This window comes from Propithecus coquereli, unplaced genomic scaffold (assembly GCF_000956105.1).
Source record: "Propithecus coquereli isolate 6110/MARCELLA unplaced genomic scaffold, Pcoq_1.0 Scaffold30, whole genome shotgun sequence".
In the NCBI taxonomy this organism is placed as follows: Eukaryota; Metazoa; Chordata; class Mammalia; order Primates; family Indriidae; genus Propithecus; species Propithecus coquereli.
In genome coordinates, this window is record NW_012148619.1 from 5,517,409 (window position 1) to 5,529,353 (window position 11,945).

Genomic DNA, 11,945 nt, shown 5'->3' on the forward strand with positions numbered 1-11,945 from the left:
AGCATTGAAGTCTTCCTCTTGTCTTTTTTACTTTAATGTTTAGTTATCTCCTCTAGCTCTATTTTCCTCTCCTTTCTCTCATCAGTAATCTCTCCTCATCATTAGCCTCTCTCCCTATGGGATTGTTACCATTAGCTCTCAAGCATGTGCTACTACGTTTCTGTGTTTAAAAAAAAAAAAACATGATTAACCCCACATTCTTCTTATCTATTACTTTACTTCGGTGGTTTTCAACTGGGAAGTTTTGCATCCCAGAAGACATTTAGCAATGTTTGGAGACATTTTAACTTGTCATAACTAGGAAAGAATGGACTATTGGCATCTAGAGGCCAGGGATGCTGCTAAAATCCTACAATGCATAAAATAGCTGCCCACAACCAAGGATTATCTGGGCCCAAATGTCAGTAGTGCTGAGGTTGAAAAACCTTGCCCTGAGAAACCCTGAGAAACTCTTGCTTGCCTTCATAGCCAAACTTTTCAAAAGAGTTGACTGTATATGTTGTCTCCATTTTCATATTTTTTTTAAAGTTTTTATTTTTTCCAAGTAATATTTCACATGCTTTTTAAAGGGCAAATAGTGCTACAAAGCTTATAAAGAAAACAACAATATTCTCCCGGTACTCCTTGAACTTAGTTATATAGTTTTGGCCAGTTAGTTGTAGATGGAAAGAAGATATCTTTTCTTGGATAAAAAATGATAAGATTAGCAGGGAGTACACTTTTCTTTCTGCCTATAACTTCAACGTAACAGCTAGGATTGTTAGAAAAGAAATCCTTGTTTAAGTTACTATTATTTTAGTTTTCTGTTGTTTGTATTAGAATACAATAGTCACTGAGATAGGAATTATATTTTTAAGACTTCATATGTATGAAACCTCCTTTGAGCTCCAATCTCATACACATCCTCTTAGATATTTCATAAATATACCAAATTTACCATAGTCAAAACTGAACTCTTGTGCCCCCAGGACACAAGTGGTGCTGGGAGACCACGGCTACTTCCTGCCTCATAGCAACCGCAAGAGTGCTCAGTGCTGAGAAGCCTTTCTCTCTGCTGGGAGGGCGTGTTCCCAGCTGAGCCTGCCACTGAGAGTGGGGATGCAGCAGCGGTGTTTTACAGTATTATCTGCTGGCAGCTTGGACAGGTGGGCAGGACCCGGTGTCCCCAGAACACGAGAGTGGTGCAGGGAGACCACGGTCCATCCCCCCATAGTAATTGCAAGAATGTTCTGTGCTGAGAGGCCTGTTTCACTGCAGAGGGGGCATGTTCCTGGCAGAGCCTGCCACTGAAAGCAGAGCCACCATAGCGGCATAACCGAAGAGGTTCATCAAACCAGGTAGAGCATCCCAAAGGCAATTCAGGACCAGCACTCCTGTCCCTGGCACGGTCAGGGACTGATCTTCAGGGACTTGGAGACAGGTCCATAAGCCAGCCCTAGCACCGTCAACTCTCAATTGAGAGGCCAGATGATAAGAAACCATCAAAAGAACTCTGGAAATAAGAAAAATGAAAGTGAAAGGACACCTCCAGAAGAAAACAATAACTCTTTGCCAGTGGATACCAACCTAAACAAAAAGATTAAAACTACAGATGAAGAATTTTGAATGTGGTTATGTAAGGAAACTCAATGAAATACAAGAGAAAATAGAAACCCAAGTCACAAAACAATACAGGAAATGAATGAAAAATTCTCTAAAGAAATTGAATTATTAAAGAAAAACCAAACAGAACTTCTGGAAATGAAAAATTCATTCAAGGGATTACAAAGCCCTTGGAATAGGCTAAATCAGGCAGAAGAAAGCATCTCAGAGCTTGAGGATAACACCTTTGAGCTAAACAAGTCAGTTGAAGAGAAAGAACAGGGAAACGAGGGAGAAACAAAGCCTATAAGAAATGTGGGATTATGTAAAGAGGCCAAACATAAGAATCATAGGCATCCCCAGGGGCAAATAAGAAAATACACAAGGGTTGGAAAACCTATTTGAAGGAATAATCAAGGAAAATTTCCCTGGCCCTGTTAGAAATCTAGGAATCCAGATACAGGCAGCCCAAAGGACTCTTGGGAGATTCCCTGCAAAGAGGCAGTCACCACAACACATAGTCATCAGACTGGCCGAAGTAAACTCGAAAGAGACACTCCTATGAACCGTAATGTGAAAAAATCAGGCAAATTACAAAGAAAACCAATCAGATAAATTACAGACTTCTGAACTGGTACCTTGCAAGCCAGAAAGGACTGGAGGCCCATTCTCAGTCTTCTCAAACAGAATAATGGCCAGCCTAGAACTTTGTATCCTACAAAACTAAGTTTCTTAGGGAGAAATAGAGACCTTCTCAGACAAGCAAACACTGAGGGAATTTGTCAAGACCAGACTGGCCCTACAGGGGGTACTCAGAACTGCATTATACACAGATCAACACAATAAACAGCCACTAGTATAAAATCACCCAGTAGGTAAAGGTCATAGCCCAGATAGCACAATGACTCAAGAGGTAAAACAGAGCAATAAAGTTCTACTCAACAGGAAGAACAGAAATCCACCCCACTTATCAATTCTCTCAATAAATGTGAATGGCTTGAGCCCCCTACTCAAGAGACATAGGCTGGCTGAATGGATAAAAAATACAAGCCAAGTGTCTGCTGTCTCCCAGAAACACACCTAACCCATAAGGAGTCATTCAGGCTCAAGGTGAAGGGATAAAAAACAATTTTTCATGCCAATGGAAACCAAAAGGAAGCTGGTGTAGTCATTCTTATATCAGATAACATAGACTTCAACAAAAGTAAATAAAGACAAAAATGGTCACTATACAATGGTAAAGGAAATAATTCAACAAGAAGACATAACAATTCTAAATATTCATACACCTAACACAGGAGCCCAGATTCATAAAACAAATCCTACTTGATCTAAACAAAATGATAAACAGTGGCACTGTAATAGCCAGGGACTTCAACACCCCACGGACAGAACTGGACAGATCCTCCAAACAGAAAACAAGCAAAGAAACAATGGACTTAAACAGAATGCTTGAACAAATGGGCCTAACAGACATTTATAGAACATTTTACCCAAAACCACTGAACATATGTTCTTCTCATTAGATCATGGAACATTCTTTAAGATTGATCACATCCTAGACCACAAAACATGTCTCAACAAATTTGAAAAAATAGAAATAACACCACGTATCTTCACACATCACAGTGGAATAAAATTAGAAATCAACTCCAACAGAAACATTCATCTACACACAAAGTCATGAAAACTAAACAACCTACGGCTAAATGATAGCTGCGTCAAGGAGAAAAGTAAGATGGAAAACAAAAAATTCTTCAAACTAAATGATAAAGAGGACACAAGTCATCAAATTGTGTGGGATACACCTAAAGCAGTCCCGAGAGGAAAATTCATAGCCCTAAATTTCTACATCCAAAAGACAAAAAGATCACAAATCAACAATTTAATGAATCATCTCAAGGAACTGGAAAAGAAAGAGCAAACGCATCCCAAACCCAGCAGAAGAAATAAATAAGATCAGAGCAGTACTAAATGGAATAGATAATAAAAGAACTATACAGAAATTAATGAAACAAAAAGTTGGATCTTTGAAAAGATAAACAAAATTGACAAGCCTCTCACTAGATTAACCAGGAGCAGAAAGGACTCTAAGAAACTCAATCAGAAGTGAAAAAGGAGAAATGCCAACTGATACCACAGAAATACAAAATATCATCTCTGAATACCATAAAAATCTCTATGCACATAAACTTGAAAACGTGGAGGAAATGGACAAATGCTTGGAAACACACAGCCTCCCTAGGCTCAATCAGGAAGAAGTAGAATTCCTGAACAGGCCAATATCAAGTACCGAAATTGAAACAGCAGTAAAAAATCTTCCTAAAAGAAAAAAAGTCCTGGACCAGATGGTTTCACACTTGAATTTTACTAGATACACAAAGAACTATCTTGCAGAAATTATTGCACAACATGAAGAAGGAAGGAATCCTCTCCAACCGTTTTATAAAGCCAACATCACCCTGATACCCAAACCAGGAAAGGACGCAACAAAAAAGACAACTACAGACCAATATCCCTTATGAATATAGATACAGAAATTCTCAACAACATCCTAGGAAACTGAATTCAGGTGGTTATCAAAAAAATAATGCATCACGACCAAGTGGGCTTTGTCCCAGAGATGCAGGGATGGTTCAACATACGCAAATCTATAAATGTAATTCACCACATAAATAGAAGCAAAAAAAGAGACCATGTGATCCTCTCAATAAATGCAGAAAAAGCTTTTGACAAAATTCAGCACCCTTTTATGATGAGAAAGCTTAACAAAATAGGCATAGATGGGACTTTCCTAAAAATGATAAAAGCCATATATGACAAACCTACAGCGAACAACAGACTGAACGGGGAAAAATTGAAAGCATTCCCACTTAGAACTGGAACCAGACAAGGTTGTCCTCTATCACCGCTTCTATTCAATGTAGTGCTGGAAGTGCTAGCCAGAGCAATCAGACAAGAAAAACAAATCAAAGACATCCAAATGGGAGCAGAAGAGGTGAAATTATCACTCTTTGCTGACGATATGATCTTATATCTAGAGAACCACAAAGATGCTGCCATGAGACTACTGGAATTGATAAAAAAATTCAGCAAAGTCTCAGGTTACAAAATCAATGTACACAAATCAGTAGCATTTGTATATGTCAGCAGCAGTCAAACTGAACCAAATTAAAGACTCAATACCCTTCAAAATAACCACAAAGAAAATAAAATGCCTAGGAATATATTTAACTAAAGAGATGAAGGACCCCTACAGGGAGAACTACGAAATACTGAGGAAGGAAATAGAGGATGTAAACAGGCGGAAAACCATGTCATATTCATGGGTTAGCAGAATCAACATTGTTAAAATGTGGATACTACCCAAAGTGATCTACAAATTCAATGCAATCCCTATTAAAATATCAACATAATTTTTCACAGATCTAGAAAAAGTAATTCTATGCTTTGTATGGAACCAGAGAAGACCCTGTATAGCAAAAGCAATCTTAAGTGAAAAGAATAAATTGGGAGGCATCAATTTACCAGACTTCAAGCTGTATTACAAGGCTATATTAACTAAAACAGCATGGTACTGGCACAAGAACAGAGATATAGACCAATGGAATAGAACTGAGCACCCAGATATAAAACCATCCTCATACTGCCATCTGATCTTTGACAAAGGAGACAAAAACGTACACTAGGGAAAAAAATCCCTATTCAATAAATGGTGCTGGGACAATTTGATAGCCACATGTGGAAGACTGAAACAGGATCTGTACCTTTTATCACTCACAAAAATTAATTCACAGTGGATAACAGACTTAAGACATGAAACTATAAGAATTCTAGAAGACAATGTTGGAAAAATCCTTATAGATATTGGCCTAAGCAAAGAATTTATGAAGAATACCCAAAGGCAATCACAGCAACAACAAAAATTAACAAATGGGAGTTGATTAAACTCAAAAGCTTCTGTATAGTCAAGGAAACAATCAATAGAGTGAATGGACCACCTACAGAGTGGGAGAAAATATTTCTGTGCTATACATCAGATACAGGACTGATAACCAGAATCTATAAAGAACTCAAATCAGCAAGATAAAAATCAAACAACCCCATAAAAAGGGGACAAAAACATGAACAGAACTTTTCCAAAAGAAGATAGACTAATGGCCAATAGACATGAAAAAATGCTCAAAGTTTGTAATCGGGGAAATGCAAATCAAAACCACAATGAGATATCACCTAACCCTAGTGAGAATGGCTTCTATCAAAAAGTCCCAAAACACAGATTTTAGGGTGGATGTGGAAAGAAGGGAACACTTAACATATTGTCGGTGGGAATACAAACTAGTACAACCTCCATGGAAAGTATTATGGAGACACCTCAAAGAACTAAAATAGACCTACCATTTGATCCAGCAGTCCCACTACTGAATATTTACCCAAAGGAAAAAAAGTCATTTTATCAAAAAGGCATGCACCTGAATGTTTTTTGCAGCGCCATTCACAATTATAAGATGTGAAATCAACCCAAGTGCCCATCAATACATGAGTGCATTGATAAAATGTGGTATATGTATACTATGGATTACTATACAGCCATTAAAAATAGTGAACTAATACCTTTTGTAACAACCTGGATGGTACTAGAGACCGTTCTTCTAAGTGAAGTATCGCAAGAATGGGAAAACAAACACCTCATGTACTCACTAATTAAATTGTAACTAATCGATCAATACCCATTTGCACATATGGTAGTAAAACTCAATGGAAATGAAGTAGGTGAGAGGGGGGAGGAGGGGACAGGTAAATTGACATCTAACGGGTACATTGAACACCATATTGGTGATGGGTACACTTATAACTTTGATTGAAACTGCACAAAAGCAAATCATGCAATCAAAATGTTTGCACCCCCTAATATTCTGAGAAACAAGAACAAAAACAGAAAACTGGACTCTTGATTTTCTACCCCAAATGTGGGTATAAGTAGACCCATGTAGGTAGATCTCTTTTTACTCAGCTACTCAGTACAGTAACTTGGGAATTATCCTTGATTCTTTCTTTTTCCTTTATTTCCATTATCTCTTGCCTGCCCAACTGGCCTCCTTGCATTTCTATTCCTGCTCCCACTCCATTCCTTTATAAAGCAGTGAGAGTGATCTTAAATTATAAATCATGTTTCTCTCCTGCTTAAGATCATTCAGTGGCTTCTCATTACTCTTATAATTGAAAATTCTACAGGACTTTGAACATCTCTCTCTGATCTCATTTTATTTCTTTCACAAAGTGCTGCTCCAACCTTCTTTCAGTTTTTTAAGCACATGTATGCTGTTCTGTCTCTCCATAACTTGGCTTCTTACATCTTATATAGTTATTTGTTTATCTTTCAGAGCCTAACTTAAATGGCATTTTCATTAAAGACAGCTCTCCTGATCCATCCTGAAAAAATGCCTCACCCATTATTCTCTATCACTTTACCATATTTTTTCCTTTATAGAAATTACTTAATATATTTATGTATTTGTTCCTTGTGTGTATGTGTGATATCTGTCCCAGTAAATTATAAGCTCTGTGAGGGAAGGCATTATGTTCATTATTGTATTTTTTAAGGCCGAACACAGTATCTGGTACATAATAGTAGCTCAATAAATATATATTGAATAAATGAAGAAATGCTAGTAATGAAAGAAAAATGTATAGTTTTTAAGTGTTCAAGCCAGTTGTCTTGTAGAATGTCCACAATATGGATATGTTTGATTGATTGTGATTTAGATTTAGGTTAGATATTTTTGGCAAGAATTGTACACAAATTACGACGTACTTGTCATTGCCTCATGTCAGCAGGCCACATGATTATCAGTTTGTCCCATTATTTATGATGCCAAGTTTGATCACCTAATTAAGATAGTATTTGTCACATCTTCCCATTGTAAAGGTACCTTGTTCCCTTTGTAAATAAAAAAATTATCTACTTTGGTACTTCTCAAACACCCTGTTGACCAACAACCTTTCACCTAGTGAATTTTAGCATCTGCTAATGGCTCTTGCCTGAATGAACTATTAAATTGGTGATAATTTTGTCTTTCTGTCTAATTTATTAGTTGTCTTTTTTCAAGAACTTTCCCTGTCCCTAACACCTGCATCTTTTTAAAATATATATATATTATTAACTACTCAATAGATTTAATTTTTAATTTAATGTAATAACCATTACTGTTGTTATTTTTAGGCTCATATTGTCCCAAATTTGGCCAGTGGGAGACCCCTCAAAATGATTCTTATATCTCCATTAGTCATTGAGCATTTACTTACTATCTGGCACAACAAGGCTGTTCTCACCAGATTATTTCTTCTGGTGAAAACCAAAAATCTGGATGCTAAGTGTGCTCATTATTACTGCAGTGTCATTGCTTCTTTCAGTGGCCTTTTCAAAGTGGACAGAGCTAGGATGATATTTTATATAGGCAGGCAGACAGACACATATAAATTTATTTACTTAAATAAATTTGATACCTCCAGTTCATCCTTAACCTCCCATTCCTTATTTGTTGCTTCTTTCTCTCACAGTGAGATCCTGATACCCAACAACTTAATATATTTACTCACTTATACTGTCTGAAATAGACATAAAACACTACAACCAACAACAAACCTGCTAAGAAAAATTCAAGATTTGTTTGTAGTTTTTTTACTTTTATTTTTAGTTGGCACATAATAAATGTACATATTTATGGGATACGTAGTGACATTTTGCTATGTGTATACAGTGTATAATGATCAGGTTAATTAGTATATCCATCACCTCAAACACGTCATTTCTCTGTGACATGAACATTAAAAATACTCTCTTCTAGCTTTTTGAGAATATATAATAAATTATAGTTAACCACATTCATCCCACAGCACTACAGAACACCAGAACTTATTCCTCCTATCGAGCTGTAATTTTGTATCCATTAATCCTTCCTCACACCCTGTTCCCCTTCCCACCTCTAATACCCACAATTCTACTCTCTACTTCCATGTGCTCATTTTTTTTTCTTTCAGTTCCTACATATGAATGAGAACATGCAGTGTTTATCTTTCTGTGTCTGACTTATTTCCGTTAACATAGTGTCCTCCAGGCCCATCCATCTTGCCATGAATGACAGGATTTCATTTTTTTTTTTTTTATGGCTGAATAGTATCCTAGCGTGTATATGTACTATATTTTTTTATCCATTTGTTTGTTGATTGACATTTACATTGATTCCATATGTTAGGTATTGGGAATAGTGCTGCAATATATGTGAGGGTGTAGGTATCTCTTGGATATACTGATTTCCTTTCCTTTGCATTAACACACAATAGTGGGATTGCTGGATCATATGGTAGTTGTATTTTTACTTTTTAAGAAACCTCTGTACTGTTTGCCATAATCCTGTACTAATTTACATTCCCCTCAAAAGTGTGTAAGAGGTCCCTTTTCTCCACATGCTCACCAGCATTTGTTTTTTTATTTGCATTTTTGATAGTAGCCATTCTAATTGGGGTGAGATGATATCTGATTGTGCTTTTGATTTACATTTCGCTGATGATTAGTGATGTTGAGCATTTTTTTTTCATATACTTGTTTTGCCCATTTGTATGCCTTCTTTTGAGAAATGTCTACCGAGGTCATTTGCTTACTTTCTAATCAAATTGTTTTTTGTTGTTGAGGTGTTTGAGTTCCTTGTATATTCTGGATTTAGTCCCTTGTCGGATGAATTGTTTGCAAATATTTTCTCACATTCAACAGGTTGTCTCTTTATTATGCTGATTTTTTTCCTTTGCTGTACAGAAGTTTTTTAGTTTAATATAGTCCTGTTTGTCTATTTTTGTTTTTGTTGCCTGTGCTTTTGATTTCTTAGCCTTAAAAATCTTTGCCTAGACCAACCAATGTCCTGAAGCATTTCCCCTATAGTATTATAGTTTGGGGTCTTATGTTTAAGTGTATAATCCATTTTGAGTTGACTTTTGTGTATGGTGTGAGATACGGAACTAGTTTCATTCTTCTGCATATGGATATCTAATTTTTCCAGCACCATTTATTGAAGAGAGTCTTATCTCCAGTGTATGTTCTTGGTGCCTTTGTCAAAAGTCAGTTGGCTGTAAATACATCATTTATTTCTGGGTTCTCTATTCTGTTCCACTGGTCTATGTGTCTGTTTTTATGCCAGTACTATGCTGATTTTGTTATTATAGTGTTGTATTATAGTATTAATATATTTTGAAGTTAGGTAGTGTAATACTTCAAGCTTTGCTCATTTTGCTTAGTATTGCTTTGGCTATTCAAGGTCTTTTGTGGTTCCATATGAATTTTAGGATTGATTTTTCTATTTCTGTGAAGATTATCATTGGTATTTTTATAAGGATTACACTGAATCAATAGATCACTTTGGGTATTGTGGTCATTTTAACAGTATTATTTCTTCCAACCCATGAGTTGGGCTGTCTTTCTACTTTTTGTGTCCTCTTCAGTTTCTTTCATCAGTGTTTTGTGGTTTTCATTGTAGAGGTCTTTCACCTTCTTGAGTAAATGTATTCCTAGATATTTTATTGTTTTTTTGGTAGCTATTATAAATAGGATTGCTTTCTTGATTTCTTTTTCAACTAGTTTGTTATTGGTGTATAGAAATGCTACTGATTTTTATATGTTGATTTTGTATCCATCAACTTTACTGAATTTATCATTTCCAAGAGGTTTTTTTTTTTTTTGAGACAGAGTCTCACTCTGTTGCCTGGGCTAGAGTGCCGTGGCATCATTCTAGCTCACAGCAACCTCAAACTCCTGGGCTCAAGCAATCCTTCTGCCTCAGCCTCCCGAGTAGCTGGGACTACAGGCATGCGCCACCATGCCCAGCTAATTTTTTCTATATATTTTTAGTTGTCTGATTAATTTCTCTTTATTTTTAGTAGAGACAGGGTCTCGATCTTGCTCAGGCTGGTTTCGAACTCCTGAGCTCAAAGGATCCGCCCGCCTCGGCCTCCCAGAGTGCAAGGATTACAGGCGTGAGCCACCGTGCCCGGCCCTCCAAGAGTTTTTTGATGCAGTCTTTAGATTTTTCTATATATAAGATCATGTTGTTTGCAAGCAGGGACCATTTGACTTCCTCTTTTACAATTTGGATGCCCTTTATTTCTTTCTCTTGCCTAATTTCTCTGGCTAGGACTTCCATTAATGTGTTAAATAAGAGTGGTGAAAGTGGGTATCCTTTTCTGTTCCAGATTTTGGAGGAAAGGCTTTCTGCTTTTCCCCATTCAGTATGATGTTATCTGTGGGTTTGTCATATACTTATTGTGTTGAGGTGTGTTCCTTCTTTGCCTAATTGAGAGTTTATATCATGAAGTGATGTTGAATTTTATCAGATACTTTTTCTGGATGTATTGCTGTGATCATATGGTTTTTGTCCTTCATTCTGTTGATGTGATATATCACATTTATTAATTTACATATGTTGTGCTATCTATCCTTGCATCCCTGGGATAAATCTCAGATGATCATGATGTATACATCTTTTTGATGTGTTGTTGGATTCCTTTTGCTAGTATTAATATTTTACTGAGGACTTTAGCATCTATGTTTACCAGGGATATTGGCCTGTAATTTTCTCTTTTCATTGTATCCATGTCTGGTTTTGGTATCAGGGAAATGCTGGCCTGGTAGAATAAATTAGGAAGAATTCCCTCCACTTCAATTTTTTGGAATAGTTTGAGAAGAATTGGTGTTAGTTCTTCCTTATGAGTTTGGTAGATTTCAGCAGTAAGGCTGTCCTGTCCTGGGCTTTTCTTTGTTGGGAGATTTGTTATTACTGATTTCATCATTTAGCAACTTTATGATGTTAAGCAAATTACTACTCTTGGGCTTTTTTTTTCTTATCTATAAATTGAGGATGGTAATAATATTTATCTTACAGAGGTATTATATGTAAAGCCTGACATATAGTTAAGTATTGAACAAATATACATATTATTATTTTTAGTGATATATTTTAATAAATTTAATCTGAGAACAGTGTATTGTATCCTAGGCCTAAGACAGACCATTAGTTGAGAAATGATAAATAGTATTAAATAGTAACAGGTAAATAGAAAGGAAGGGACAGATACTAGTAATATTTTAGATGAATAATATTAATATTTTAAATTTATATAGCTTAAAGAATCTTTATGTGGTTCTTTATGCTGTTTCATAGTATTCATGTATTCATTTTATTGTGTCAGTGGTTAACAGCTGACAATTGAATGTAATGTTGTAACTTACAGAGCACTTTGACATATTATGCTGAATTTGATTCTCAGAACCATTCAGAGATATTATTTCCATTCTGTTAAGCCCCAGAAAGGTTAAA